This window comes from Ascaphus truei (assembly GCF_040206685.1).
Source record: "Ascaphus truei isolate aAscTru1 chromosome 23 unlocalized genomic scaffold, aAscTru1.hap1 SUPER_23_unloc_1, whole genome shotgun sequence".
Taxonomy (NCBI): Eukaryota; Metazoa; Chordata; class Amphibia; order Anura; family Ascaphidae; genus Ascaphus; species Ascaphus truei.
Genome location: NW_027453862.1, coordinates 822,937 through 848,602, shown reverse-complemented (window position 1 = coordinate 848,602; position 25,666 = coordinate 822,937). Strand labels below are relative to the sequence as shown.

At 38.4% G+C, this 25,666-nt stretch overlaps 11 non-coding genes across 11 annotated transcripts; 8 read left to right on the top strand and 3 right to left on the bottom strand.

The window, feature by feature from the left end:
• Nucleotides 1-780: 780 nt before the first annotated feature.
• On the bottom strand, nt 781-863 carry TRNAL-CAG (transfer RNA leucine (anticodon CAG)). Its single transcript has one exon. It is a non-coding gene; the product is annotated as a tRNA-Leu (tRNA).
• A 7,834-nt stretch (nt 864-8,697) lies between these two features.
• Nucleotides 8,698-8,780, bottom strand: TRNAL-CAG (transfer RNA leucine (anticodon CAG)). The gene has a single exon. It is a non-coding gene; the product is annotated as a tRNA-Leu (tRNA).
• Nucleotides 8,781-14,732: 5,952 nt separating this feature from the next.
• TRNAL-CAG (transfer RNA leucine (anticodon CAG)) lies at nt 14,733-14,815 on the bottom strand. Its single transcript has one exon. It is a non-coding gene; the product is annotated as a tRNA-Leu (tRNA).
• Nucleotides 14,816-17,400: 2,585 nt separating this feature from the next.
• On the top strand, nt 17,401-17,482 carry TRNAL-UAG (transfer RNA leucine (anticodon UAG)). Its single transcript has one exon. It is a non-coding gene; the product is annotated as a tRNA-Leu (tRNA).
• An 866-nt stretch (nt 17,483-18,348) lies between these two features.
• On the top strand, nt 18,349-18,430 carry TRNAL-UAG (transfer RNA leucine (anticodon UAG)). Its single transcript has one exon. It is a non-coding gene; the product is annotated as a tRNA-Leu (tRNA).
• An 866-nt stretch (nt 18,431-19,296) lies between these two features.
• TRNAL-UAG (transfer RNA leucine (anticodon UAG)) lies at nt 19,297-19,378 on the top strand. Its single transcript has one exon. It is a non-coding gene; the product is annotated as a tRNA-Leu (tRNA).
• An 866-nt stretch (nt 19,379-20,244) lies between these two features.
• On the top strand, nt 20,245-20,326 carry TRNAL-UAG (transfer RNA leucine (anticodon UAG)). Its single transcript has one exon. It is a non-coding gene; the product is annotated as a tRNA-Leu (tRNA).
• An 866-nt stretch (nt 20,327-21,192) lies between these two features.
• On the top strand, nt 21,193-21,274 carry TRNAL-UAG (transfer RNA leucine (anticodon UAG)). The gene has a single exon. It is a non-coding gene; the product is annotated as a tRNA-Leu (tRNA).
• Nucleotides 21,275-22,140: 866 nt separating this feature from the next.
• Nucleotides 22,141-22,222, top strand: TRNAL-UAG (transfer RNA leucine (anticodon UAG)). The gene has a single exon. It is a non-coding gene; the product is annotated as a tRNA-Leu (tRNA).
• Nucleotides 22,223-23,090: 868 nt separating this feature from the next.
• On the top strand, nt 23,091-23,172 carry TRNAL-UAG (transfer RNA leucine (anticodon UAG)). Its single transcript has one exon. It is a non-coding gene; the product is annotated as a tRNA-Leu (tRNA).
• Nucleotides 23,173-24,038: 866 nt separating this feature from the next.
• Nucleotides 24,039-24,120, top strand: TRNAL-UAG (transfer RNA leucine (anticodon UAG)). The gene has a single exon. It is a non-coding gene; the product is annotated as a tRNA-Leu (tRNA).
• The last annotated feature ends 1,546 nt before the right edge of the window (nt 24,121-25,666 follow it).

Genomic DNA, 25,666 nt, shown 5'->3' with positions numbered 1-25,666 from the left:
ATTGTTTTAGCCACTTGCAGAAAAAAAGCTATCTAAATACTCCTGAAAATAAAGCTCAAACTACCTTGTCATTTCTATGTTTTATACAAAAGAAAACCATTCTCCCTGACTTTAAAATGAAAAAACGTATTGAGATTTATTAACTTTAGCTGTTTCTTACCTCACATTTATTTTAACATTAAACTGTAATATAAAAAAAATCCGTAGGAATGGCTTTGGAGTAAAAAAAGAAAAAAGTAACTGTATTACTGAAAATAGAAAATTGTAGATAACTTTATTTTCTACTGGGAGCCTGTTTTCTGTTTACTGTAATTACATGTGCATTTCAATACTGATGAAGCACAAGGTCAAATAATATCACAGGGAATTGGGAAGTTATATTTATGGTCTAACATAAACAGACTTAACATGATAATATGTATAATTTTGAATATTAAATCTAAAAGTTTGATTTTCAATGTTGAAAACACATTGAATTTGCAAATCTCTTTCTTTCACATAGGAAATCTATGTTGCAAAATAAAATAACATTTAGTGTATACTGTATAAAAAATGTAACACAACATATTTTCCAAAAGGGAGACACCTAGATTGGTCCTTTACCACTTTGCTCTATTGCATTGCAGGGTATTCTGGCAGTTAATGTGTTCAAATTGTGACAGTTCTTGTTACTATATTGGAAACAATTTCATGTTAATTATTGTAAACGATAAAATCTAGATAGAAATAGATTATTGATATTATAGTAAGTTCTGGTACTGTAGTAAAAGAAAGAAACCTTGTCAGAAGTGGGATTCGAATCCACGCCTCCAGAGGAGACTGCGACCTGAACGCAGCGCCTTAGACCGCTCGGCCATCCTGACAACTGGTGCATATTGTTTCTAACACACCACACAAAGCTTACAACACAATGAGGCATTGGCAGATAAGTATAAATAGTGGTGATAATTTGATAAATATATATGCAATAGACATATTGGTGCCTGACACAGAATGTGGATGGTTCTCTGAGAAAGTGTCTACTTGGCAACAACACTTTGTATATTTCTGTCCTCCCTAAGCATAGCTTAATAAAAATGTTTATACTCCTGTGGATATCGAAGAGAGGAAAATTCAAGGAAGTTAGGGGTTGGGGTATAGAGAGTCGAATATACCCAGTTTCACAACATTTTGCACATCTGTGTTAGCGCTAGACAAAGTGATTGTAGAAAATAGAAAGTTCAGGAGAGGAGATAAGAGGGGAAGATGAGAATATGGAATATATGTATGGGAAAATGTTTTAGGAAATAGAACATAAGAAGAGAATACGGCCAATCTGTGTCATACCAAACGGTTCATGAAGCCCAGTATTATGTCTCCATGGTGTAATGTACTGGGACTTTCTGGGTACTGAAGTATAGAGAATCGTTCACTCCCTGCCTCTAAAAATGCCCATGATGCTAATATTCATATATACAGACTTCCACTAAATGATCCATGGTTTTCTACAATGTAATTATTATATTTATCTTTTCTGATTTATTTTTGAATATTATCCCTAACATTTAATTTGCCCTTTGGACAGCTTCTCAGCACTAAGTTGATGTTTCCATGTGGTTATTTACAATTATTCCATTTTCTCTGTCCCAGATTGTTTTAGCCACTTGCAGAAAAAAAGCTATCTAAATACTCCTGAAAATAAAGCTCAAACTACCTTGTCATTTCTATGTTTTATACAAAAGAAAACCATTCTCCCTGGCTTTAAAATGAAAAAAACCTATTGAGATTTCTTAACTTTAGCTGTTTCTTACCTCACATTTATTATAACATTAAACTGTAATATAAAAAAAATCCGTAGGAATGGCTTTGGAGTAAAAAAAGAAAAAAGTAACTGTATTACTGAAAATAGAAAATTGTAGATAACTTTATTTTCTACTGGGAGCCTGTTTTCTGTTTAATTACATGTGCATTTCAATACTGATGAAGCACAAGGTCAAATAATATCACAGGGAATTGGGAAGTTATATTTATGGTCTAACATTATGTAGTTATTCGAAACACACTTCAGCCACTGATGTCCTGCTTCTGAATTTCTGCTTTGCATGGAGCTAGGAAAATGTAATATCCATAAACAGACTTAACATGATAATACACTGGCGACACACTTTATTGCAGTGTGGCCAGTACCGCAAGCCGGGAGATTTCCCGGCTTGCAAGTGGCAGCCCCTCGGCGTGCCGCGCGTCTCCGATGCACGGTCACGCGTCATCGGGTGCCTGCGCCCCCTGCACGCACGTCCAGGGCTTCCCGAGGGAGCCCTGGTGTCCCGCGATGTGGGGGACGGCGGCAGGGGGTTCCGGGGGACCCGGCGGACCCGGAGAGGAGAGAGGGAAGCCGCGATCGTCGGGCCTCCTCCGCTGCTTCGGCGCGCGCCAGGCACCCTCCGGCGCGCGCCAGGTAACTGCTGCGGCCGAGAACGGGCAAATGCTCGAATAAACTCGGCCGCAGCAGTATGTATAATTTTGAATATTAAATCTAAAAGTTTGATTTTCAATGTTGAAAACACATTGAATTTGCAAATCTCTTTTTTTCACATAGGAAATCTATGTTGCAAAATAAAATAACATTTAGTGTATACTGTATAAAAAAATGTAACACAACATATTTTCCAAAAGGGGAGTACTGAAAAGGAGAACATATTGTTTACACATGTTTATTTACATGGTGTTTTTTCTTTTATGTCATTTTTGTACTTATCCTCTTGTGTCTTACACCCCCCCCTCCCACCTGTCCCTCCGGCGACTGAGGTCACCAACACCGCAGCAGTCACAGCCTTACCAGATCGAATATGGAGAAGGACTCCAAAGAGCGAACCCAGTCCGGTGATAGCTGTTACCGCACAGAAGTCACCAGAAGACGATCCTAATGGGTAGAGAGATACGTTGCCTTTCCCATAATGTAAAGGGACTGAATAACCCAGCTAAGCGTAAGTTGGCCTTTAAAGACTATAAAAGACACATAGTTAAGTTGTTTAGAATTATCTAAACAAAGTTAATTGAGATACAATGTATATTCTGTACGGCACTCCACATTAAATAGAAATGTATTGTATGTTAAATCTATATGATCACTATTTTCCATCTATTGGGGCATGCAATTTGCTGTCGCTTATTTTAAGGCACAAGACACATTTGCATTTTTAATATGTTTTTATTGCTTTGTTACATTCTTTTTATTTTTCTTGCTTAACATAATTTTTAATCAATAAATTGTCTTGTTATATGTATTTCTTTAAGTGTAATTACATAATTTTTTTGTTCACTACAAGTATTGATATATGTTTTTGTATATATTTGTGTATTCATATTTTGCTTATATGTATTTTTCTTGAATAATACAGCTGACTACCTTATATCCCCCAGCATAATTATTATAAGTTTTTCTTTACATTAATTACACCCTCTGTACCCTGTTGTGGGGTAGGGATACAATTTGTTATTATGGGGAAGTCTCAGCGCAAGCGCTGAGCGGAGAGAGGGGGGGGTGTTCCCCTGCAGCAGTCAGAGGCGTGCCTGCATGATTAGAACTGCCAAGAGTGGCGTGCATCTCTTGTATGGATACGGCTGATAGTGGCAGGGGATCCCTAGCACTCTGGCGCCGCGCGCATGCACGGAGATCAGGTATACCATAAATATGAGCAGAGAGTACTCTGGCGCCGCGCGCATGCGCGAAGACTACGATCCTCATTGGCTAAAACACACCTAATGACGTCACCATTTGGCGCGAAATTAGGCAGTCAGCTGTATTTAAATTGTCAGTTTTAACTCACACAGCACTTCTTGATAAAGTTCCTTTGAACGAAACGCGTTGAAGGTTTGCTGCTGTCCCACACCATGAATTGTTAAATAAAGGACTTATTTTTCTGCAAGACCTGCTCCTTCATTACTGCTGTGCGCTGCACACCCTGGCTTTGGATATAAAAGACACAAAGCAGACATCCTCTTCCTTCAAGAGACCCACTTTTCTAAAAAAAGCTTCCCCAAATACATTGACAAAGATTTTAACACAATTTACCTAGCCTCTGCTGCAGTGAAGAAACGAGGGGTGGCCATTGTATTCCACAAAAATTTACTATTCGAGCTAGAAAAAAAGGTGATAGATGCCGAAGGCAGATACATCATTTTTGTGGGATCCATACAAGGTCAAGCCCTCACACTGGTTTCGCTATATGCCCCTTGTGAACAGGCAGCAGATTTCTTTGCCCTTTTCTTCCGGCGCTTGCAGCGGGAGGCAAAGGGCCAAATAATTCTGGCAGGAGACCTAAATAGGACGTTAAACCCAAAGCTAGGTGGATGTACGTCCCCTAATCCACCCAACAGACGAGACATACTAACAATCTTACACGGACTCCGAGACTGTCAGCTAGTGGACATTTGGAGGGAGCAACATCCACAGACCAAGGACTATACTTTTTACTCCCATCCTCATAACTGATATAGCCGGATAGATTACTTCCTTGTGTCCAACAGACTGGTTCCAATGGTCTCCCATACGGGCATACACAATATTTCGTGGTCAGACCACGCACCTATAGAGCTGCGGTGCGAGCTAAATTTGCTAGATAGACCGGGAGCGAACTGGAGATTAAATGAACTACTGTTAAAAATCCCTAAATTTGACTCAGAGATTGCAGACAAAATCAGAGAATATTTCGAAGAGAATGAGGGGAGTGTATCTTCACCTGCCACACTGTGGGAGGCCCATAAGGCTACCCTCCGAGGATCTCTTATGTGCCTAGCTGCTAGACGCAAAAGAGAACAAGAGAGTCAGATAAAGGATCTGAAGGGGAAATTGGCATCCCTGACCGCAATGCACAAAAGCTCCAAAAAGGAGGCAATCTTGGAACAGATTCAAGATACCAAAAAGCAACTAAATCTAAAACTGACATCTCAAGCTGAAAAAGAAATGAGCTGGACTAAACGCCGATTCTTCGAGAAGGCGAACAAGCCGGACACTCTTCTAGCGACTAGACTTAGAAATAAGAAACCACATTTTCAAATTCAATCAATACGCACGCAGGGAGGGGAGCTTACCTCTAATCCTAAGCGAATCGTAGAAGAATTCAAGAGTTACTACGAGTCGCTCTACGATGGGGGTAAAGTTATCCATAATCAGAAAATGAACAATAATCTCCGAGAATTTCTGAAAGAGGCAAATTTGCCCACATTGAGTCGAGTGGAAAGAGAGGCACTACAGGAGGACTTCTCTTTAGAAGAGTTGACAGATGTTGTAAAGTCTCTTAAGCCAGCCAAGGCGCCCGGACCAGATGGCTACTCAAACCTCTACTATAAAAAATACTTAAAACTTCTAGCCCCACATTTATTGAAACTCTTTAATTCGGTACTACAGGGAGCTTTGTTCCCAGCACAGATGCTCCAGCCGTCTATATCTTTGATCTATAAAGCAGGAAAGGACCCAGCAGCCTGTAAGAGCTACCGGCCCATCTCTTTAATCAACACAGACATAATTTTTTTTCAAAACTCATAGCCAAAAGAGTGGGTATCGTCCTTCCCAGGCTGATACATCCAGATCAGGTGGGGTTCATCAGTGGCAGGCAGGCGGCAGACAACACCAGATGAATAATTGATGTAATTGATCTGGCACAAAAGCAAAATATCCCTTCGATGGTGCTTAGTCTAGACGCCAAAAAAGCGTTTGACCGGATTGACTGGCCCTACCTGAAAGAGACGCTGGGGGCATTTGGCTTCGGAGGAAGCTTATTGGGGGCCATTCTGGCACTGTACGAGGGGCCGGCAGCGAGGGTGAGACATCAGGGGTTCCCTTCAGAGCTCTTCCAGATCCATAGTGGCACGAGACAAGGATGCCCGCTGTCCCCCTTGCTGTTTGCCCTCTGTATTGAACCCTTGGCGGCACATATTAGGAACAGCCCGGATGTCACAGGCATAACATTCAAAGAGCAGTCACACAAAGTGGCCCTGTACGCAGATGATGTGATCCTGACATTGTCCCAGCCTCTTACCTCTCTACCCAATGTGTTCTCAATCCTAGGGAGATTTAATCAAATTTCGGGTTTCAAAATTAATCAGGCCAAATCAGAAGCTCTCAATCTAAATCTGCCCAAATCAACAGAAAAACTAATTGGACTCAATTTTAACTTCAAATGGCAGCCCTCCATGGTCAAATATTTAGGGGTTAATCTCACCAAAGATTATAAAACCTTATATAAGGCAAATTACCCACAATTGTTTAGGACACTAAAAGAGGACCTACGGCGATGGGCAGAATATGGCATCTCGTGGATAGGCAGGATTCAAAGCGTCAAAATGAACCTTCTCCCACGGGTGCTATATCTTTTTCAGACCCTCCCGATTCCCCTGCCAAGAGAAGAGATCCTCTCTTTACAGTCTGCAATAACGAAATTAATTTGGAACAAAAAAAGCCCCAGAATTAAGAAAGATGTTTTGAGGAGGCCGACCTCGAGAGGAGGGCTGGGGATGCCCTGCTTGTTCGCTTACTACGAAGCAGCTCAACTGACGCAGATTCTGCAGTGGCACACAGACCCGACCCTTAGGAGATGGGTGGCACTGGAGAGGGAGTGCTGCGCTCCGGTGGATTTGAAAAACCTGATATGGCTGCCCAGGAGTAGCCATATATGGATGCAAACACCACTGCAGGCCATGAGAAATTCCCTGAAAATATGGGAGGCCACTAAATTTAGATGTTCTCTCACAACACAGCAGTCATTGATGACCCCCATTTGGGGTAACCCAGATTTCGCTCCAGGCCTAGATAGCGCTCATTTTGCAAATTGGATTCAGGCAGGCTATCTCCGATTATATGATCTGGAGGGCAGGGATGTAGTTAAATCCTTTGCTCATGTAAAAGAGGAAAAAAACATTCCGAACTCCGAATTGTTTAGATACTTACAGATCAGGGCTTTCTATAATAAGACCCCTATCCGGCCGCGGAGAACAAATTTTGAGCAGATGTGTGCCAGACAAACGGACGCACGGGGACTAACCTCTCGAATGTACAGGGAAGTGATCTGTCCGGAGACAGCTGACGCGCCCAGACTTAATTACATGAGGCAATGGGAGACAGACTTGGGAGATACACTAGAGGACGACGAATGGGACAGGATCCTACAGGCAGCAGCGAAGAGCTCTATCTGTACCACACTAAAGGAGAATGCCTATATGGTCCTGATGCGTTGGTACTATACCCCAACAAAACTCTCTAAATTTGTCAAAGGCTATTCCCCGCTCTGCCCCAAGCAGTGTGGGGAAAGAGCAGACTTGCACCACATGCTGTGGTCATGCACTAAGGTGGCCCCGATTTGGGGTGAGGTGCAGGAGTGGCTGCAACGGCTAACTGAGATCGAGATCCCCTTGGACCCGTGGCTGTTCCTGTTGGGTCGGCGGGTTCAGGGGTTCTCGAACGCAACGCACAAACTAATTGCACACTTCGCCACAGCCACCAGGTGTGAGATCTCAGCACTGTGGAAGCAACCGGAGATTCCAATTATACCCAAAATCAGAATCAGAATTTGGTTCGTCTGCCGGATGGAACAGTTGACAAGTCTGGTCAACGACACCGGCACAAATTTCCTAAAAGTTTGGTCGCCTTGGTTGGCACAGACAGACATCCCGGGGATAGATGTTACCAACATATTGCAATGATATTAAGAAAAGGCGCTCTCCGGTAGTGAAATGGATCCTAGACGTTAGGCCCTAGGTTAATTGTCTTAAAAGTGCATATTTAACCGAATCATAACTCACTACAGAGAGGGAGAGTTAGGATAAAGTCACTCCAACAGCTGGGGTCCCGGACATAAACATGGAAGATTAATCAGAAAAAGAACAAATGCTGCCAGAGTCGCCCACCCCCCCCCTCCCCTCCACCCCCTCCTCTTCCTATCACCGGTTCCTGTGTCCGTCCTGTATGTCATGTCACGTAATACATGTTGATTGGAGGAGAACATCGGAAATAAGGTGAATCGTTGTAAGCTAATGGATTGTGTTAACATGTCTGTACTGTTTCACCCAATAAAATAAAAGTTATATAAAAAAAAAAAAAAAGTAACTGTATTACTGAAAATAGAAAATTGTAGATAACTTTATTTTCTACTGGGAGCCTGTTTTCTGTTTAATTACATGTGCATTTCAATACTGATGAAGCACAAGGTCAAATAATATCACAGGAAATGGGAAGTTATATTAATGGTCTAACATTATGTAGTTATTCAAAACTCACTTCAGCCACTGATGTCCTGTTTCTGAATTTCTGCTTTGAATGGGGCTAGGAAAATGTAATATCCATAAACAGACTTAACATGATAATATGTATAATTTTGAATATTAAAACTAAAAGTTTGATTTTCAATGTTGAAAACACATTGGATTTGCAAATCTCTTTTTTTCACACAGGAAATCTATGTTGCAAAATAAAATAACATTTAGTGTATGCTGTATAAAAAATGTAACACAACATATTTTCCAAAAGGGAGACACCTAGATTGGTCCTTTACCACTTTGCTCTATTGCATGGTATTCTGGCAGTTAATGTGTTAAAATTGTGACAGTTCATGTTACTATATTGGAAACAATTTCATGTTAATTATTGTAAACGATAAAATCTAGATAGAAATAGATTATTGATATTATAGTAAGTTCTGGTGCTGTAGTAAAAGAAAGAAACTTTGTCAGAAGTGGGATTCAAACCCACGCCTCCAGAGGAGACTGCGACCTGAACGCAGCGCCTTAGACCGCTCGGCCTTCCTGACAACTGGCGCATAATGTTTCTAATACACCACACAAAGCTTACAACACAACGAGGCATTGGCAGATAAGTATAAATAGTGGTGATAATTTGATAAATATATTTGCAATTGACATATTGGTGCCTGACACAGAATGTGGATGGTTCTCTAGAAAGTGTCTACTTGGCAACAACACTTTGTATATTTCTGTCCTCCCTAAGCATAGCTTAATAAAAATGTTTATACTCCTGTGGATATCGAAGAGAGGAAAATTCAAGGAAGTTAAGGGTTTAGTTATGAGAGTCGAATATAACCAGTTTCACAACATTTTGCACATCTGTGTTAGGGCTAGACAAAGTGATTGTAGAAAATAGAAAGTTCAGGAGAGGAGATAAGAGGGGAAGATGAGAATATGAGAATATGGAATATATGTATGGGAAAATGTTTTAGGAAATAGAACATAAGAAGAGAAAACGGCCAATCTGTGTAATACCAAACGGTTCATGAAGCCCAGTATTATGTCTCCATAGTGTAATGTACTGGGGCTTTCTGGGTACTGAAGTATAGAGAATCGCTCACTCCCTGTCTCTAAAAATGCCCACGATGCTAATATTCATATATACAGACTTCCACTAAATGATCCATGGTTTTCTACAATGTCATTATTATATTTTTCTTTTCTGTTTTATTTTTGTATTAGCTGAGAGAACCGGCATTGCCCGTGAGTTAAATTTCCCACTAGGAAAGGGGGGGGGAGGGGGGGGAAAGGGTGGGGGACAGTGGACAGGAGGAGGGGAGGGGGGGGGGGGAGAGTGGACAGGAGGGGGGAACAGTGGAGGGGAGGGGGGAAGAGTGGAGGGTGGGGGGACAGTGGACAGGAGGGTGGGGGGGCAGTGGACAGGAGGGGGGGAGACAGTGGACAGGAGGGGGGGGGAGACAGTGGACAGGAGGGGACGGGACAGTGGACAGGAGGGGACGGGACAGTGGACAGAAGGGGACAGAGGACAGGAGGAGACGGGACAGTGGACAGGAGGGGACGGGACAGTGGACTGGAGGGGGACGGGACAGTGGACAGGAGGGGGACGGGACAGTGGACAGGAGGGGGATGGGACAGTGGACAGGAGGGGGATGGGACAGTGGACAGGAGGGTGGGGGGGCAGTGGACAGGAGGGGGGGAGACAGTGGACAGGAGGGGGGGGAGACAGTGGACAGGAGGGGACGGGACAGTGGACAGGAGGGGACGGGACAGTGGACAGAAGGGGACAGAGGACAGGAGGGGGATGGGACAGTGGACAGGAGGGGGACGGGACAGTGGACAGGAGGGGGACGGGACAGTGGACAGGAGGGGACGGGACAGTGGACAGAAGGGACGCGCAGGTCTATGCCTATACTGCGGGAACAATGGGCACCTACTGGTTACCTGCCCGCTGAGACCGGGAAAACTCCACAACCCAGTAAAAGTTGGGAGGATCATGCCGGGCACCGCATCGTCACCACCCGTGCAACCTTCCACTAGGATCAACCTCCCCATCACCATTTCCAGAGAGACCTTCCGAGTCATAACACAGGGCTTTCTGGACTCCGGGTCGGGGGGAAACTTTATTGACCAAGAATTCACGGAGAGACACCGAATACCCTTGGTACTTAAGGATCATCCCATGGCTCTTGAAGTGATAGATGGCCATCCGCTGCAACCCACGTTCATCTCCCTTCAGACTGTACCCATCCAGATTTTGACCGGGGAGTCTCACTCCGAGACTATACAATTGGACGCCATTCATGCCCGCTCGGCAGACGTCATACTGGGGCTTCCGTGGCTGCGGACACACAACCCCCTAATCGACTGGACGGAGCCTTTGTCTATCCGTTGGAGCCCTCAATGTCAGAAGCATTGCTTACATCCTTCAAAGACTTTGGCGGGAGTATCTGTACCTGATCCAGACAGAGTACAACTTCCAGTAGAATACGAAGACTTCCGGGATGTGTTCAACAAACAGCAAGCAGAAGAACTTCCACCGCATCGCCGTATGACTGCCCCATCGATTTGCTGCCCGGTGCCATTCCACCTAGAGGTTGCTCCTATCCACTGTCTCTGCCTGAGACTAAAGCTATGAAAGACTACATTCAGGAGAATCTTCAAAGGGGTTTTATTCGAAAATCTTTCTCACCTGCTGGCGCAGGCTTCTTTTTTGTAAAAAAGAAGGATGGCTCGCTCCGCCCTTGTATTGACTATCGCGGCCTCAACAAGATTACCGTAAAGAATCGTTATCCTCTCCTGTTAATCTCTGAACTGTTCGATAGGCTACAAGGCGCCAACATCTTTACCAAGTTGGATCTACGAGGGGCCTACAACTTGGTAAGGATTCGTCAGGGAGATGAGTGGAAGACGGCCTTCAATACTCGTGATGGGCACTACGAGTACCTAGTGATGCCGTTTGGTCTCTGCAATGCACCAGCTGTGTTTCAAGACTTCGTTAATGAAATCTTCAGGGACCTGTTAGACCAACATGTAATCGTGTACCTGGATGACATTTTGATCTACTCCAAAGACATTCAGGAACATCCAGTACATGTTAAACACGTTCTTCAAAGGCTACGGGAGAATAAGCTCTTTGCCAAACTGGAGAAATGCCACTTTCATCAGTCTTCAACCTCCTTCCTCGGTTACATTGTTTCGGACACCGGACTCGTCATGGATCCCGACAAGGTCAAAGCAGTTACGGACTGGCCATGTCCATTATCTCTTAAAGCCGTGCAAAGGTTTCTTGGGTTCGCAAATTACTATCAGCGGTTTATTCAAAACTTCTCCTCTATAGTGGCACCCATTACGGCTTTAACCCAAAAAGGGGCGGATCCAACACACTGGTCTCCCGAAACCTCCAGAGCATTTGAAAGATTAAAGAAAGCTTTTTCTTCTGCTCCCATCTTGGTACACCCAGATCCAGGGTTACCTTTTACGCTGGAAGTGGACGCCTCTGACGTAGGAGTTGGGGCAATACTGTCTCAGAGGAAAAATCCACAGGCCCGTCTGCATCCTTGTGCATTTTTTTCCAAAAAAATTTCTTCTGCGGAGAGAAACTACGATGTAGGAAACCGCGAACTCCTCGCAATAAAGATGGCCTTAGAAGAATGGCGACACCTTCTCGAGGGTACTGAGACACCAGTCACTATCCTGACTGACCACAAGAATTTACTCTACAATAAAACGCCTCGCAATAGGCCGGCAGGCCTTCTTCAACCACTACCAATTCCAGATCTTCCATGGACACATCTCTCCATGGATTTGATCGTGGAGTTACCCAGCTCTAAAGGGATGAACACCATACTGGTGGTTGTGGATCGCTTTTCTAAACAGGCGCATTTCATCCCACTTAAAGGTTTGCCCAGCGCGCCTAAACTCTCAGAAGTCTTCGTCAAGGAGATTTTCAGACTCCACGGTACTCCACAAGTCATAGTCTCGGATCGAGGCTCGCACTTTATCTCCAGATTCTGGAGAGCCTTCTGCCAACGTCTGGGCATTTCACTTCATTTCTCCTCTGGGTACCATCCACAAACGAATGGACAAACGAAAAGGACCAATCAGTCCTTAGAACAGTTCATTCGCTGTTTTGTCTCGGATTCACAGGACAATTGGTCTGATCTCCTCCCATGGGGAGAATTTTCTCATAATAACCTTAGAAATGAGTTCACTCAACAGTCCCCCTTTTTCACAAATTATGGATTTCATCCCTCGGCCTTTCCTTCCACAGTCTCCAATTCGGGAGTTCCCGCCGCCGAGGTCAGAATCCAGTGCCTCCAGGACTCTTGGGAGAAGATTCAGGGGAACTTGAAACAAGCCATCAGTATGCAGAAGAAACAAGCTGATCATCACCGTCTGGAGGTTCCATCTTTTACTCCTGGACAAAAGGTCTGGCTTTCAACGAAGAATATTCGTCTCAAGGTCTCTTCATCCAAATTGGCACCCAGATTCATTGACCCATTCGTCATTACAGAGAGGATCAATCCTGTCACATACCGGCTTAAATTGCCGGCAACCATGAAGATTCCTTCCGCTTTTCACATTTCTCTTTTGGAACCCTTTATCAACATATTTTCCAAAAGGGAGACACCTAGATTGGTCCTTTACCACTTTGCTCTATTGCATTGCAGGGTATTCTGGCAGTTAATGTGTTAAAATTGTGACAGTTCATGTTACTATATTGGAAACAATTTCATGTTAATTATTGTAAACGATAAAATCTAGATAGAAATAGATTATTGATATTATAGTAAGTTCTGGTGCTCTAGTAAAAGAAAGAAACCTTGTCAGAAGTGGGATTCGAACCCACGCCTACAGAGGAGACTGCGAACTGAACGCAGCATAATGTGTCTAACACACCACACAAAGCTTATAACACAACGCGGCATTGGCAGATAAGTATAAATAGTGGTGATAATTTGATAAATATATATGCAATAGACATATTTGTGCCTGATAGAGAATGTGGATGGTTCTCTGAGAAAGTGTCTACTTGGCAACAACACTTTGTATATTTCTGTCCTCCCTAAGCATAGCTTAATAAAAATGTTTATACTCCTGTGGATAACGAAGAGAGGAAAATTCAAGGAAGTTAGGAGTTGGGGTATGAGAGTCGAATATAACCAGTTTCACAACATTTTGCACATCTGTGTTAGCGCTAGACAAAGTGATTGTAGAAAATAGAAAGTTCAGGAGAGGAGATAAGAGGGGAAGATGAGAATATGGAATATATGTATGGTAAAATGCTATAGGAAATAGAACATAAGAAGAGAAAATGGCCAATCTGTGTCACACCAATGGTTCATGAAGCCCAGTATTATGTCTCCATAGTGTAACGTACTGGGACTTTCTGGGTACTGAAGTATAGAGAATCGCTCGCTCCCTGCCTCTAAAAATGCCCATGATGCTAATATTCATATATACAGACTTCCATTAAATGATCCATGGTTTTCTAGAATGTCATTATTATTTTTATCTTTTCTGTTTTATTTTTGTATATTATCCCTAACATTTAATTTGCCCTTTGGACAGCTTCTCAGCACTAAGTTGATGTTTCCATGTGGTTATTTACAATTATTCCATTATCTCTGTCCCAAATTGTTTTAGCCACTTGCAGAAAAAAAGCTATCTAAATACTCCTGAAAATAAAGCTCAAACTACCTTGTCATTTCTATGTTTTATACAAAAGAAAACCATTCTCCCTGACTTTAAAATGAAAAAACGTATTGAGATTTATTAACTTTAGCTGTTTCTTACCTCACATTTATTTTAACATTAAACTGTAATATAAAAAAATCCGTAGGAATGGCTTTGGAGTAAAAAAAGGAAAAAATAACTGTATTACTGAAAATAGAAAATTGTAGATAACTTTATTTTCTACTGGGAGCCTGTTTTCTGTTTAATTACATGTGCATTCAAATACTGATGAAGCACAAGGTCAAATAATATCACAGGAAATTGGGAAGTTATATTTATGGTCTAACATTATGTAGTTATTCGAAACACACTTCAGCCACTGATGTCCTGTTTCTGAATTTCTGCTTTGAATGGGGCTAGGAAAATGTAATATCCATAAACAGACTTAACATGATAATATGTATAATTTTGAATATTAAAACTAAAAGTTTGATTTTCAATTTTGAAAACAGATTGGATTTGCAAATCTCTTTCTTTCACACAGGAAATCTATGTTGTAAAATAAAATAACATTTAGTGTATACTGTATAAAAAAATGTAACACAACATATTTTCCACAAGGGAGACACCTAGATTGGTCCCTTACCACTTTACTCTATTGCATTGCAGGGTATTCTGGCAGTTAATGTGTTAAAATTGTGACAGTTCATGTTACTATATTGGAAACAATTTCATGTTAATTATTGTAAACGATAAAATCTAGATAGAAATAGATTATTGATATGATAGTAAGTTTTGGTACTGTAGTAAAAGAAAAACCTTGTCAGAAGTGGGATTCGAACCCACGCCTCCAGAGGAGACTGCGACCTGAACGCAGCGCCTTAGACCGCTCGGCCATCCTGACAACTGGTACATAATATTTCTAACACACCACACACAGCTTACAACACAATGAGGCATTGGCAGATAAGTATAAATAGTGGTGATAATTTGATAAATATTTATGCAATAGATATAGTAGTTCTTGGCACAGAATGTGCATGGTACTCTGAGAAAGTGTCTACTTGGCAACAACACTTTGTATATTTCTGTCCTCCCTAAGCATAGCTTAATAAAAATGTTTATACTCCTGTGGATATCGAAGAGAGGAAAATTCAAGGAAGTTAGGGGTTGGGGTATGAGAGTCGAATATACCCAGTTTCACAACATTTTGCACATCTGTGTTAGCGCTAGACAAAGTGATTGTAGAAAATAGAAAGTTCAGGAGAGGAGATAAGAGGCGAAGATGAGAATATGGAATATATTTATGGGAAAATGTTTTAGGAAATAGAACATAAGAAGAGAAAACGGCCAATCTGTGTCATACCAAACGGTTCATGAAGCCCAGTATTATGTCTCCATAGTGTAATGTACTGGGACTTTCTGGGTACTGAAGTATAGAGAATCGTTCACTCCCTGCCTCTAAAAATGCCCATGATGCTAATACTCATATATACAGACTTCCACTAAATGATCCATGTTTTTCTACAATGTCATTATTATATTTATCTTTTCTGATTTATTTTTGAATATTATCCCTAACATTTAATTTGCCCTTTGGACAGCTTCTCAGCACTAAGTTGATGTTTCCATGTGGTTATTTACAATTATTCCATTTTCTCTGTCCCAGATTGTTTTAGCCACTTGCAGAAAAAAAGCTATCTAAATACTCCTGAAAATAAAGCTCAAACTACCTTGTCATTTCTATGTTTTATACAAAAGAAAACCATTCTCCCTGACTTTAAAATGAAAAAAACCTATTGAGATTTCTTAACTTTAGCTGTTTCTTACCTCACATTTATTTTAACATTAAACTGTAATATAAAAAAAATCCGTAGGAATGGCTTTGGAGTAAAAAAAGAAAAAAGTAACTGTATTACTGAAAATAGAAAATTGTAGATAACTTTATTTTCTACTGGGAGCCTGTTTTCTGTTTAATTACATGTGCATTTCAATACTGATGAAGCACAAGGTCAAATAATATCACAGGGAATTGGGAAGTTATATTTATGGTCTAACATTATGTAGTTATTCGAAACACACTTCAGCCACTGATGTCCTGTTTCTGAATTTCTGCTTTGAATGGGGCTAGGAAAATGTAATATCCATAAACAGACTTAACATGATAATATGTATAATTTTGAATATTAAAACTAAAAGTTTGATTTTCAATGTTGAAAACACATTGGATTTGCAAATCTCTTTCTTTCACATAGGAAATCTATGTTGCAAAATAAAATAAAATTTAGTGTATACTGTATAAAAAATGTAACACAACATATTTTCCAAAAGGGAGACACCTAGATTGGTCCTTTACCACTTTGCTCTATTGCATTGCAGGGTATTCTGGCAGTTAATGTGTTCAAATTGTGACAGTTCATGTTACTATATTGGAAACAATTTCATGTTAATTATTGTAAACGATAAAATCTAGATAGAAATAGATTATTGATATTATAGTACATCCACATTTTCAAGACAAAACTTACTGTTACATTATAACTCTGTAATCACTGAAAAAGGGCGCTGGATTTAAACTCCAGTTCTCGCAAGAGGCGTGGGTTCAAATCCCACCGCTGCCATATCTGTATTTTCAAGATGACATCGTAGTGAAGTTACGTGTTTTGTTTTCACAAAGATTTTATCTGTTTTGTTTGCTTCTTATTTTATGTTATCTGATATTATTAAAACAGAGTATTTTGGAGTAGGTAACATTCTATATTGATAAAGATACATCTGTAAGAAAGTCTTAGTAAACATAGAATGACATCCACATTTTCAAGACAAAACTTACTGTTACATTATAACTCTGTAATCACTGAAAAAGGGAGGCTTTGAAACAAAAACGAATCAAAATTTAAAAAGAAGATGATACCAAATATCGAGTGATGAGGATATAGAATGTGAGGACTAAATGGGAAATCATTTGGAATGATCAACAGTATGCAAATAGAAAAGACAGTTTTGTGGTAAAATCACACTTGAAATGTAAGTGACAAGCAGTGCTACTTTAAAAAGCAGGACATTTTGTGGCAGTTGGAAAAAAGTACAAGATGCGCATACTTTCGAAAATCTTGTCGCAACAGTTTTAGTTCTTTTTTTATCATTTTGCTTGTTTGCAAAATATTTTGTTAAGCATAATATGGCCAAAATTCTTTTGAAATTAATTATAGATTTGAAAAATTCCAAAGTTTTCATGGAAGAATGACCATACAGTGAGCACATTTTTGCAAAGTTTTGTGTTTATGAAAAAAGGCATTTTTCTCCAAGTTTGCAATCGTGGGCCAAAGATTTGAATGTCACTCCTAAATAGATATTCTTGAAGATTGAAATATATATATATATATTGTACACATAGTTAAAAAATAGCGACAATAACATTTATAATGAAAACCATTGAGCCTCAATAATTTTTTTCACCCCCTCATTTTGTCTCAAACAGCACCTATTGGTAGCGTGGCCGAGCGGTCTAAGGTGCTGGATTTAGGCTCCAGTCTCGCAAGAGCCGTGGGTTCAAATCCCACCGCTGCCATATCTGTATTTTCAAGATGACATCTTAGTTAATTTACGTGTTTTGTTTTCACAAAGATTTTATCTGTTTTGTTTGTTTCTTATTTTGTGTTATCTGATATTATTAAAACAGAGTATTTTGGAGTAGGTAACATTCTATATTGAAAATAATACATCTGTTAGAAAGCCTTAGTAAACATAGAATGACATCCACATTTTCAAGACAAAACTTACTGTTACATTATAACTCTGTAATCACTGAAAAAGGGAGGCTTTGAAACAAAAACGAATAAAAAGTTAAAAAGAAGATGATACCAAATATCGAGTGATGAGGATATAGAATGTGAGGACTAAATGGGAAATCATTTGGAATGATCAACAGTATGCAAATAGAAAAGACAGTTTTGTGGTAAAATCACACTTGAAATGTTAGTGACAAGCAGTGCTGCTTTAAAAAGCAGGACATTTTGTGGCAGTTGGTAAAAAGCACAAGATGCGCATACTTTCGAAAATCTTGTCGCAACAGTTTTAGTTCTTTTTTTATCATTTTGCTTGTTTGCAAAATATTTTGTTAAGCATAAAATGGCCAAAATTCTTTTGAAATTAATCATAGATTTGAAAAATTCCAAAGTTTTCATGGAAGAATGACCATACAGTGAGCACATTTTTGCAAAGTTTTGTGTGTATGAAAAAAGGCATTTTTCTCCAAGTTTGCAATCGTGGGCCAAAGATTTGAATGTCACTCCTAAATAGATATTCTTGAAGATTGAAATGTATATATATATTGTACACATAGTTAAAAAATAGCGACAATAACATTTATAATGAAAACCATTGAGCCTCAATAATTTTTTTCACCCCCTCATTTTGTCTCAAACAGCACCTATCGGTAGCGTGGCCGAGCGGTCTAAGGCGCTGGATTTAGGCTCCAGTCTCGCAAGAGGCGTGGGTTCAAATCCCACCGCTGCCATATCTGTATTTTCAAGATGACATCGTAGTGAAGTTACGTATTTTGTTTTCACAAAGATTTTATCTGTTTTGTTTGCTTCTTATTTTGTCTTATCTGATATTATTAAAACAGAGTATTTTGGAGTAGGTAACATTCTATATTGATAAAGATACATCTGTAAGAAAGTCTTAGTAAACATAGAATGACATCCACATTTTCAAGACATTACTTACTGTTACATTATAACTCTGTAATCACTGAAAAAGGGAGGCTTTGAAACAAAAACGAATAAAAATTTAAAAAGAAGATGATACCAAATATCGAGTGATGAGGATATAGAATGTGAGGACTAAATGGGAAATCATTTGGAATGATCAACAGTATGCAAATAGAAAAGACAGTTTTGTGGTAAAATCACACTTGAAATGTTAGTGACAAGCAGTGCTGCTTTAAAAAGCAGGACATTTTGTGGCAGTTGGTAAAAAGCACAAGATGCGCATACTTTCGAAAATCTTGTCGCAACAGTTTTAGTTCTTTTTTTATCATTTTGCTTGTTTGCAAAATATTTTGTTAAGCATAATATGGCCAAAATTCTTTTGAAATTAATCATAGATTTGAAAAATTCCAAAGTTTTCATGGAAGAATGACCATACAGTGAGCACATTTTTGCAAAGTTTTGTGTGTATGAAAAAAGGCATTTTTCTCCAAGTTTGCAATCGTGGGCCAAAGATTTGAATGTCACTCCTAAATAGATATTCTTGAAGATTGAAATGTATATATATATTGTACACATAGTTAAAAAATAGCGACAATAACATTTATAATGAAAACCATTGAGCCTCAATAATTTTTTTCACCCCCTCATTTTGTCTCAAACAGCACCTATCGGTAGCGTGGCCGAGCGGTCTAAGGCGCTGGATTTAGGCTCCAGTCTCGCAAGAGGCGTGGGTTCAAATCCCACCGCTGCCATATCTGTATTTTCAAGATGACATCGTAGTGAAGTTACGTATTTTGTTTTCACAAAGATTTTATCTGTTTTGTTTGCTTCTTATTTTGTCTTATCTGATATTATTAAAACAGAGTATTTTGGAGTAGGTAACATTCTATATTGATAAAGATACATCTGTAAGAAAGTCTTAGTAAACATAGAATGACATCCACATTTTCAAGACATTACTTACTGTTACATTATAACTCTGTAATCACTGAAAAAGGGAGGCTTTGAAACAAAAACGAATAAAAATTTAAAAAGAAGATGATACCAAATATCGAGTGATGAGGATATAGAATGTGAGGACTAAATGGGAAATCATTTGGAATGATCAACAGTATGCAAATAGAAAAGACAGTTTTGTGGTAAAATCACACTTGAAATGTTAGTGACAAGCAGTGCTGCTTTAAAAAGCAGGACATTTTGTGGCAGTTGGAAAAAAGTACAAGATGCGCATACTTTCGAAAATCTTGTCGCAACAGTTTTAGTTCTTTTTTTATCATTTTGCTTGTTTGCAAAATATTTTGTTAAGCATAATATGGCCAAAATTCTTTTGAAATTAATCATAGATTTGAAAAATTCCAAAGTTTTCATGGAAGAATGACCATACAGTGAGCACATTTTTGCAAAGTTTTGTGTGTATGAAAAAAGGCATTTTTCTCCAAGTTTGCAATCGTGGGCCAAAGATTTGAATGTCACTCCTAAATAGATATTCTTGAAGATTGAAATGTATATATATATTGTACACATAGTTAAAAAATAGCGACAATAACATTTATAATGAAAACCATTGAGCCTCAATAATTTTTTTCACCCCCTCATTTTGTCTCAAACAGCACCTATCGGTAGCGTGGCCGAGCGGTCTAAGGCGCTGGATTTAGGCTCCAGTCTCGCAAGAGGCGTGGGTTCAAATCCCACCGCTGCCATATCTGTATTTTCAAGATGACATCGTAGTGAAGTTACGTATTTTGTTTTCACAAAGATTTTATCTGTTTTGTTTGCTTCTTATTTTGTCTTATCTGATATTATTAAAACAGAGTATTTTGGAGTAGGTAACATTCTATATTGATAAAGATACATCTGTAAGAAAGTCTTAGTAAACATAGAATGACATCCACATTTTCAAGACATTACTTACTGTTACATTATAACTCTGTAATCACTGAAAAAGGGAGGCTTTGAAACAAAAACGAATAAAAATTTAAAAAGAAGATGATACCAAATATCGAGTGATGAGGATATAGAATGTGAGGACTAAATGGGAAATCATTTGGAATGATCAACAGTATGCAAATAGAAAAGACAGTTTTGTGGTAAAATCACACTTGAAATGTTAGTGACAAGCAGTGCTGCTTTAAAAAGCAGGACATTTTGTGGCAGTTGGAAAAAAGTACAAGATGCGCATACTTTCGAAAATCTTGTCGCAACAGTTTTAGTTCTTTTTTTATCATTTTGCTTGTTTGCAAAATATTTTGTTAAGCATAATATGGCCAAAATTCTTTTGAAATTAATCATAGATTTGAAAAATTCCAAAGTTTTCATGGAAGAATGACCATACAGTGAGCACATTTTTGCAAAGTTTTGTGTGTATGAAAAAAGGCATTTTTCTCCAAGTTTGCAATCGTGGGCCAAAGATTTGAATGTCACTCCTAAATAGATATTCTTGAAGATTGAAATGTATATATATATTGTACACATAGTTAAAAAATAGCGACAATAACATTTATAATGAAAACCATTGAGCCTCAATAATTTTTTTCACCCCCTCATTTTGTCGCAAACAGCACCTATTGGTAGCGTGGCCGAGCGGTCTAAGGCGCTGGATTTAGGCTCCAGTCTCGCAAGAGGCGTGGGTTCAAATCCCACCGCTGCCATATCTGTATTTTCAAGATGACATCTTAGTTAATTTACGTGTTTTGTTTTCACAAAGATTTTATCTGTTTTGTTTGCTTCTTATTTTGTGTTATCTGATATTATTAAAACAGAGTATTTTGGAGTAGGTAACATTCTATATTGAAAATAATACATCTGTTAGAAAGCCTTAGTAAACATAGAATGACATCCACATTTTCAAGACAAAACTTACTGTTACATTATAACTCTGTAATCACTGAAAAAGGGAGGCTTTGAAACAAAAACGAATAAAAAGTTGAAAAGAAGATGATACCAAATATCGAGTGATGAGGATATAGAATGTGAGGACTAAATGGGAAATCATTTGGAATGATCAACAGTATGCAAATAGAAAAGACAGTTTTGTGGTAAAATCACACTTGAAATGTAAGTGACAAGCAGTGCTGCTTTAAAAAGCAGGACATTTTGTGGCAGTTGGTAAAAAGCACAAGATGCGCATACTTTCGAAAATCTTGTCGCAACAGTTTTAGTTCTTTTTTTATCATTTTGCTTGTTTGCAAAATATTTTGTTAAGCATAAAATGGCCAAAATTCTTTTGAAATTAATCATAGATTTGAAAAATTCCAAAGTTTTCATGGAAGAATGACCATACAGTGAGCACATTTTTGCAAAGTTTTGTGTGTATGAAAAAAGGCATTTTTCTCCAAGTTTGCAATCGTGGGCCAAAGATTTGAATGTCACTCCTAAATAGATATTCTTGAAGATTGAAATGTATATATATATTGTACACATAGTTAAAAAATAGCGACAATAACATTTATAATGAAAACCATTGAGCCTCAATAATTTTTTTCACCCCCTCATTTTGTCTCAAACAGCACCTATCGGTAGCGTGGCCGAGCGGTCTAAGGCGCTGGATTTAGGCTCCAGTCTCGCAAGAGGTGTGGGTTCAAATCCCACCGCTGCCATATCTGTATTTTCAAGATGACATTGTAGTGAAGTTACGTGTTTTGTTTTCACAAAGATTTTATCTGTTTTGTTTGCTTCTTATTTTGTGTTATCTGATATTATTAAAACAGAGTATTTTGGAGTAGGTAACATTCTATATTGATAAAGATACATTTGTAAGAAAGTCTTAGTAAACATAGAATGACATCCACATTTTCAAGACAAAACTTACTGTTACATTATAACTCTGTAATCACTGAAAAAGGGAGGCTTTGAAACAAAAACGAATCAAAAGTTAAAAAGAAGATGATACCAAATATCGAGTGATGAGGATATAGAATGTGAGGACTAAATGGGAAATCATTTGGAATGATCAACAGTATGCAAATAGAAAAGACAGTTTTGTGGTAAAATCACACTTGAAATGTTAGTGACAAGCAGTGCTACTTTAAAAAGCAGGACATTTTGTGGCAGTTGGTAAAAAGCACAAGATGCGCAAACTTTCAAAAATCTTGTCGCAACAGTTTTAGTTCTTTTTTTATCATTTTGCTTGTTTGCAAAATATTTTGTTAAGCATAATATGGCCAAAATTCTTTTGAAATTAATCATAGATTTGAAAAATTCCAAAGTTTTCATGGAAGAATGACCATACAGTGAGCACATTTTTGCAAAGTTTTGTGTGTATGAAAAAAGGCATTTTTCTCCAAGTTTGCAATCGTGGGCCAAAGATTTGAATGTCACTCCTAAATAGATATTCTTGAAGATTGAAATGTATATATATATATTGTACACATAGTTAAAAAATAGCGACAATAACATTTATAATGAAAACCATTGAGCCTCAATAATTTTTTTCACCCCCTCATTTTGTCTCAAACAGCACCTATTGGTAGCGTGGCCGAGCGGTCTAAGGCGCTGGATTTAGGCTCCAGTCTCGCAAGAGGCGTGGGTTCAAATCCCACCGCTGCCATATCTGTATTTTCAAGATGACATCTTAGTTAATTTACGTGTTTTGTTTTCACAAAGATTTTATCTGTTTTGTTTGCTTCTTATTTTGTGTTATCTGATATTATTAAAACAGAGTATTTTGGAGTAGGTAACATTCTATATTGAAAATAATACATCTGTTAGAAAGCCTTAGTAAACATAGAATGACATCCACATTTTCAAGACAAAACTTACTGTTACATTATAACTCTGTAATCACTGAAAAAGGGAGGCTTTGAAACAAAAACGAATAAAAAGTTGAAAAGAAGATGATACCAAATATCGAGTGATGAGGATATAGAATGTGAGGACTAAATGGGAAATCATTTGGAATGATCAACAGTATGCAAATAGAAAAGACAGTTTTGTGGTAAAATCACACTTGAAATGTTAGTGACAAGCAGTGCTGCTTTAAAAAGCAGGACATTTTGTGGCAGTTGGTAAAAAGCACAAGATGCGCATACTTTCGAAAATCTTGTCGCAACAGTTTTAGTTCTTTTTTTATCATTTTGCTTGTTTGCAAAATATTTTGTTAAGCATAAAATGGCCAAAATTCTTTTGAAATTAATCATAGATTTGAAAAATTCCAAAGTTTTCATGGAAGAATGACCATACAGTGAGCACATTTTTGCAAAGTTTTGTGTGTATGAAAAAAGGCATTTTTCTCCAAGTTTGCAATCGTGGGCCAAAGATTTGAATGTCACTCCTAAATAGATATTCTTGAAGATTGAAATGTATATATATATTGTACACATAGTTAAAAAATAGCGACAATAACATTTATAATGAAAACCATTGAGCCTCAATAATTTTTTTCACCCCCTCATTTTGTCTCAAACAGCACCTATCGGTAGCGTGGCCGAGCGGTCTAAGGCGCTGGATTTAGGCTCCAGTCTCGCAAGAGGTGTGGGTTCAAATCCCACCGCTGCCATATCTGTATTTTCAAGATGACATTGTAGTGAAGTTACGTGTTTTGTTTTCACAAAGATTTTATCTGTTTTGTTTGCTTCTTATTTTGTGTTATCTGATATTATTAAAACAGAGTATTTTGGAGTAGGTAACATTCTATATTGATAAAGATACATTTGTAAGAAAGTCTTAGTAAACATAGAATGACATCCACATTTTCAAGACAAAACTTACTGTTACATTATAACTCTGTAATCACTGAAAAAGGGAGGCTTTGAAACAAAAACGAATCAAAAGTTAAAAAGAAGATGATACCAAATATCGAGTGATGAGGATATAGTATGTGAAGATTAGATGTGAAATCATTTGGAAAGATCAACAGTATGCAAATAGAAAAGACAGTTTTGTGGTAAAATCACACTTGAAATGTAAGTGACAAGCAGTGCTGTTTTAAAAAGCAGGACATTTTGTGGCAGTTTGTAAAAAGCACAAAGATGCGCAAAGTTTCGAAAATCGTGTCGCAACAGTTTGAGTTCTTTTTTTATCATTTTGCTTGCTTGAAAAATATTTTGTTAAGCATAAAATGGCCCAAATTCTTTTGAAAATAATCATAGATTTGAAAAATTCCAAAGTTTTCATGGAAGAATGAACATACAGTGAGCACATTTTTGCAAAGTTTTGTGTGCATGATAAAAGGCATTTATCTCCAAGTTTGCAATCATGGGCCAAAGATTTGAATGTCACTTCTAAATAGATATTCTTGAATATTTAAATGTATATATATATATATATATTGTACACATAGATGAAATATATCGGCAATATCATTTATAATGAAAACCATTGAGCCTCAATAATTCTTTTCCACTCCTCAGTTTGTCTTAGATAGCAGCTATAGGTAGCGTGGCCGAGCGGTCAAAGGTGCTTGATTTTGGTCTCCAGTCTTGCAAGAGGCATATTTTCAAGATTACATTTTAGTGAGGTTACGTGTTGTGTTTTCACATAGATTTGATCTGTTTTGTGTACTTCTTATTTTGTGTTTTCTGATATTATTAAAACAGAGTATTTTGGAGTAGGTAACATTCTATATTGATAAAGATACATCTGTAAGAAAGCCTTAGTAAACATAGAATGACATCCACATTTTCAAGACAAAACTTACTGTTACATTATAACTCTGTAATCACTGAAAAAGGGAGGCTTTGAAACAAAAACGAATAAAAAGTTAAAAAGAAGATGATACCAAATATCGAGTGATGAGGATATAGAATGTGAGGACTAAATGGGAAATCATTTGGAATGATCAACAGTATGCAAATAGAAAAGACAGTTTTGTGGTAAAATCACACTTGAAATGTTAGTGACAAGCAGTGCTGCTTTAAAAAGCAGGACATTTTGTGGCAGTTGGTAAAAAGTACAAGATGCGCATACTTTCGAAAATCTTGTCGCAACAGTTTTAGTTCTTTTTTTATCATTTTGCTTGTTTGCAAAATATTTTGTTAAGCATAAAATGGCCAAAATTCTTTTGAAATTTATCATAGATTTGAAAAATTCCAAAGTTTTCATGG